Raw genomic sequence first — 6,278 nt, 5'->3', positions numbered from 1 at the left:
AGGAAGGGAGAGGGATAGAGAGTTAGAAACATCGATGAGAGAGAAACATCAATCAGCTGCCTCCTGCACATCTCCCACTGGGGATGTGTCCGCAACCCAGGTACATGCCCTTGACCGGAATCGAACTTGGGACCTTTCAGTCCGCAAGCCGACGCTCTATCCACTGAGCCAAACCGGTTTCGGCTCCTTTGAGTTTTTGATTTGTAAAGCCTCGTCTTCTAATTCAAGAGTATCTCTTTGACCCAGGATGTTTCCCAATATGCATTCAGTTAAGGCAGGTGCTTAACTCGTAGAAGATAAAAAGGAAATTTTCTTTCTTTTTTCTTTTTTGTAGCCTTCCTAATATTTACAGTAATATCATTAACTGCATTCTTTATCAATAGCAAAAACAGGATACTTTTTGCAATGTAATTAGATGTTCTACAGTGCAACAAGAAATTGACTTCTAAAAGGGGGGGAGGGTTCATTTATAATATTCATTTACAATTCAATATATAATTACACAAATAATTTTTAAATAGAATCAATAATAAAGACTGTTCTGTGGATGGTAGTGCATAATACATTTTATATTTTGCATAGTGATTTCAGGCCTTTTGTTTTCTTAAAATCAGCAGCTATTTAACCTGATTCTGAGCATTATTTTGTCCTTTGCGCCAGAACTATTTTGTGCACGCTTTTTGTGATGTGTTAAAAGTCTGCATTGCCAACATTGCAGCTCGAACTTAAACTTGTTATTCAAGTAAATATTTAATTTTTTTTATTGCTCTTGTATAACAGATTCCCCTTTTAGTATTATTTTAGAAGCATTGGGAGGGTTTTGGCTAAAGTACAATTTATTGGGGAAAACTAGATTTTAGTTTTATAAAACTTTTAAGTCTTTCATGGGACCTATATTTTCTTGAATTAAATTTTGTAGTTCTAGAAAAAATAGGCGATCTAAAAAGGTGTTTATCTGTGTTACTTAGAAGCATAGGCTTCCTTATATTGTAACCTACTAAGCGATCTGGAGGGATTCCTGTCATTAAGCACAAGTGCACTGACCCCTCAAGTGTCTGCATAAGAGAACAAGCACCACATCGCTGCAAGTTTCCAAATGCTTCCTACATACAGGCCCCAGAGCCATGTGAACCCATCAACTTCTTGCCAAAGGAAACAGCCACTGGGGAGAGAAAGCCCTGGAAGAGGCTTTACCATGGACACTCCCCCTTTCGGAAGCCCAAGAGCAGCCTGTCTGGCATGTGTCACGAACTCAAGCCATAGAATGGTGTGCAGTACCTGAGAGGCTGCTACAGAACTGAAGTTAATTGGACATTTTATAGGGATTTATACAGATGTTGGTCCTCAAAAACTACAATCCAGTGGTCTGCAAAATAAAATGTGTTGGAAACCTCTGAGATGAACATGCTGTCGAACTTTTTTTTTTTTAATACACTAGTGATGCCTAAATCTGAACAACTTTCGATGTAGATCAAGTCTTGAAGACTGATGATTTCCTTGGTGGCAGGCCTACTGAAATCAAGATGTGCTTGAGGAAATTATCTTTGAGAAGATTTATATATATGATAAAATGTTGGGTAATTAGAGGTTGGTGTCATTCACGTGATCCAGGAGGAAGAGCTGTTCTTAAAGGAGTGTTTCTCAGCAACCAGGTCCAGCTCACCTGTGTTAGAATCACTTGGGGATTCTTGTCAAAGGCAAAATCTTGGGCTCCACCCCAGATCTGCAGTCAATATGGGGAGCATGGGACTAGGGACTCCCTTAAGCACCCTAAGTGGCTATCCACTAAAGTCAGAACCACAGGACTAAAGCAACGGTGCAGCGGGCTGGGAAAGGCAAGGGAAGGAAGAAAAGTGGACTTGTCTTTAAAATAAACTTTTCCAGGAGTTTTTCTTTTACATATTGACCATTCTGTTTACTGACATCTGGGCCCAGCAAAACAAAAAAGCCCAAGTGCCTTGAAAGATCCTTGAAGAATCAGGTGATTGTCATTGAGTATTTGTGATCATAGTATTTGATAAAATCCATGTAGAATATCTTTAAGTGAGCTATTAATAAATAGACCATTATCCGGCTTCCTGGAAGCACTTTAAAACTTCACATTGAGGTGTGTTTATCTTGGTATAGTGATTTATTTTCTGTAAGCCCTATGATAGTTGCATCCAAAAATGCAGTTTGTTAGAATGCAGAGAATTAGTGAATACAGCCTGAGGAGGCTGGGCCCTGGTGAGGTCAGTTCCTTCAGGCAACAGGAGGTATTTCCCAAGGAACATCAAAGTTAAGCTTATTTGCTGTGTTGAAGCATTTATTGTGATTCAATCCAGGAAAAGAAACTGAAATACTGTGCCAGCAATATGTATTTTTTCTTTTTTTTTAAAATCTTCAGGAGAGGATATGTTTATTATTTTGTTTGTTTTTAGGGAGAGAGGAACAGAGAGAGAAACATCAATTAGTTGTCTCTAGTATGTACCCCGAACCCACAACCTGGGTATGTGACCTAATCAGGAATTGAACCTGCCACCTCTGAGTGTATGGTAATACGCTCCAACCAACAGAGCCACACTAGCCAGGGCAGGATTGTTTCCTTTCCTACATAATTGGCTAAGGCTTTAAAATAGATCCAACCCAGAGTTTTCTTATCAATGCTCATGATTACTGTCAAATGGTTGAAAAACAATTAACAATTTTAAATTACTGTATCTGTAAATGGAGAGTAGAGATGGTTGCCATGGGCTGGGGGAGGGGAAAATAAGCAAATGTTGGTCAAAGCCTGTAAACTTTCATGTAAAAGATGAGTAAATTCTGTACAGTAGGGCAACTAATTAATAACAACACATACTTGAAATTTGCTAAGGGAGTTGATCGTAAGAGTTCTCACCACACACAGATAACAGATGATATGTTAATTTGTCATCATTTTACAATGTATACATATATCAAATTATCCCCTTGTACACTTTATATATAATTTTGTCAATTACATCTCAGTAAAGCTAGGGAGAAAAAAATAATCTACAACCCAGGAAATTGTGTTTTTAAAGAATATTGATGGTAAAATTCTTATGCTGTAATACAAGGCAAAAAAAATACCAATTTTATAAAATATATATATGCGTGTATTCCAAGTATATATGAATGGAGAAAAAATGCACAAAAATCTAAATGACTTTCTTCTAGAGACTAGGAGCATGAGTGAATTTGTTAAAATTCTGTATTTTCAATTTTTTCCACTGCATATGTATTTGATCACAAAACACTGAACCATTTAAATATTTGTTATATTTTTAAATATGTTAATATAATTAATGGAAAAATGAAATATACATGAAGGGCCATGGAAGCACAAAATTTTCTTGGGAGATGGATAGGTCCCGTCATTCTTGGGCAGTTTAGCTTTAGAACAAACACTTCTTTCCCCAGCAGAGTCCCTGGTTCCACTCTCTCCCCTCTGTGCACACACTGCCTGTGGAGAAATTCCTTGTGCAGATTGTTAAGCCCTCACCAGCTACTTACTGCCTTTCTTCCAACTAGCTGAGAACCTTCTGCTACCATGAATGCTTGCCTGCACCCCCTCTATTTCCCCTGTATTTTGTAGACAGCCTTGCACAAATTAGGTCCTTAAGAAGAATCTAAGGCCATGGTTCTCAACCTTGGCTGCACATTAGAATCACCTGGGGATCTTTTTAAAACCCTGATATCTGGGCCTCATCCTCCAGAAATTCTGTTTCTTTGTTATGTGGTGGGGCCACAACATTAGTAACAAAGAAACAGAATTTCCAGAGGATGAGGCCCAGGAATCAGAATTTTAAAAAGATTCCCAGGTGATTCTAATGGGCAGCCAAGGTTGAGAACCACTGATCTAAGATTTGTTGGTTGACTTCATGTAGTGCTAGGTAATTTACCTGAGTCCTCTTGATGTTTCTCAATCCAGACAATTCATTTTATCCTTTCATCTTCTCTCGGCTTCATACATAATCTCTTTTAGTTCCTAGTTCAGGCTGAAAGATTAAAAATCTTTTTGTATCATACATTATCTCAGATTTTCACACTTGTTTTAATTATGGCTGACACCAGATATGGGCTTGGAGAAAACAGTCTTACATCTCTTTGTCTGGAAATAATTTATATAAAGTCTATCTTATAGCTACAACATACAGCTTATAATTGTGACCTTATATCCTGCTTTTCCTAAATTATTTTCATAAGAGATCGTGATCTTTATGGGACATATTCTGAATTCTAATTCAAATCTAAAGAAATGGTAGTGGGGTGTGTGTGTGTGTGTGTGTGTGTGTGTGTGTGTGTGTGACTTTTCTTGTTTCCATTACCACAAAATACCAGAAATGGGGGTTCTCAGAGGATGAGAGTAGAGTTAGTGATATATCAAAGTCACCTGGAAAGACTTCATTGGGGTTAGGTCTCACCTAGGTAATCTAGGATGAGCTCATCTAGAGATTCTTAATCATATCTATCAAGACCCTTTTTCAAAACAAGGTCACACTCACCCTTTCCAAGGGTTAGGAAATGGACAGACCTTTTTTTTTATGGGAGGACATAATCTTTAGGGGGAAAGATCAGGAATTTTGTTTTGAGATGTCTGTTAGAAATCCGGAAATCCTAGTGACGATGTGAAGTAGGCAGCTGGATGCACACAGTCTGGAGTTTATTGGATAGTACAGGGCAGACACAGATTTGGGATACAGTTTACAGAAGGAACTTAAAGTCATGAGACTGGAGGAGATTCCTGAAGAAAGTAGTGTTTATAGAAAGAGTATCAAAGGACTGAATTAGGAGCCCAGTGAATAAGGAAGATCCAGCAAATGAGGCTGAGAAGAAGCAGGGAGGGAGTTGCTTCTTTGTTTCACTGAGTCCCATAAGTTTTGAAATGAGAATCAGCCATTGGATGCTGAACATGGTGGTCACTGGTGAATTTGATGAGAGCCATTTCAGTGAAATGATGAGTGTAAAATATTGACTGACAAAGAAAATTAGAGGAGAAAAAATGGAGACAGTGAATGTATGCAATTTTTTTTCAAGTTTTGCTGCAAAAGGATGGAGAAATGTGTGAGTGATAATTAGAATAGGATCAATAGGAGGCTTTTATAAGACAGAGGAAATAACAGGATGCTTGTATGTTGATTGGGGGTAGGGGATAACCAACAAAGACTGAGAAGAATTGCTGAAACAAGGTTCTACAACAGTCCAGGCAGGATGGGAGGTAATGCACAAGGGGAGGGCTGGCTTTCCTAGGAGCAATGAGTAGTCCTGTAGTTGCAGAGAACGCTGAGAATGGGCAGAGTTGCAGGAAAATGGCAAGTATGTTTGCTTCCTTTTGGTGCATGAATGGATTAAATGAACTTTAAAACCTGCTACCAAATTACCTGACCTACAGTCATACCTACTCCTCTTAGGAGGGAATGAATGGCATTTGGGGCGGGGGGCGGGGGGAGTGAGGGGGCATTTTTCAATCTGGAATTGATTACAATTTCTCATTCATATGATGACATTTTCTTAAGTGTGAACAACACCTGAACAATTTCATCCAAGGTTTTCTTAGGTCATGCTCCTTTTTCTTAGCTGCTCAAATATGACTATTTTAAAAAATCATTTTCTGCCTGGCCGGCATGACCCAGTGGAGCATCGACCTATGAACCAGGAGGTCACAGGTTTGGGCTTGATCCCCCACGTGGAGCAAGCAGGAGGCAGCTGATCAATGATTCTCTTTCATCATTGATGTTCTTATCTCTCTCTCCCTCTCCCTTCCTCTGAAATCAATAAAAATATATTTTATGGGGGGAAAATCATTTTCTTTAACTTATACATTTGGGGGAAACTTTTGAAAATTCTGTTTCAACATTTGTCTTCAAGGTCACTTTCAATATTTAGATAAACTAAGCACATTTCTTGAAGATAGAGGTAAATTTGAAATGATATTCAAAATTCCAACTTAATAAGAAATGAGTAAATACCAAACTCTGAAGGAGAAAGAAATGATCATTCTTGTGATAATGTACGTTCCACTAATGTTCTGTTTCAATAGTTCTAAAAATATTTTGTATTCACACAATTACTAAATATAACTACTTAAGGCAGTTCCAAATAGTCCTAATTGTTATTTAAAAAAACTAGCAAAATCCATCAAATTACCTCTTTACCTAAGGAGAAATTACTATTTTAATTCCCCATGGGATCTTAAATAAAAAATCTTAAACCCAACACCCCTCTAATTTTAAAAAGGCAGATAACAATTGGAAGTATTCAAGGATTTCCTTCATCTC

This window comes from Myotis brandtii, unplaced genomic scaffold (assembly GCF_000412655.1).
Source record: "Myotis brandtii unplaced genomic scaffold, ASM41265v1 scaffold49, whole genome shotgun sequence".
NCBI lineage: Eukaryota > Metazoa > Chordata > Mammalia > Chiroptera > Vespertilionidae > Myotis > Myotis brandtii.
Note: the sequence above shows the minus strand (reverse complement) of the source record.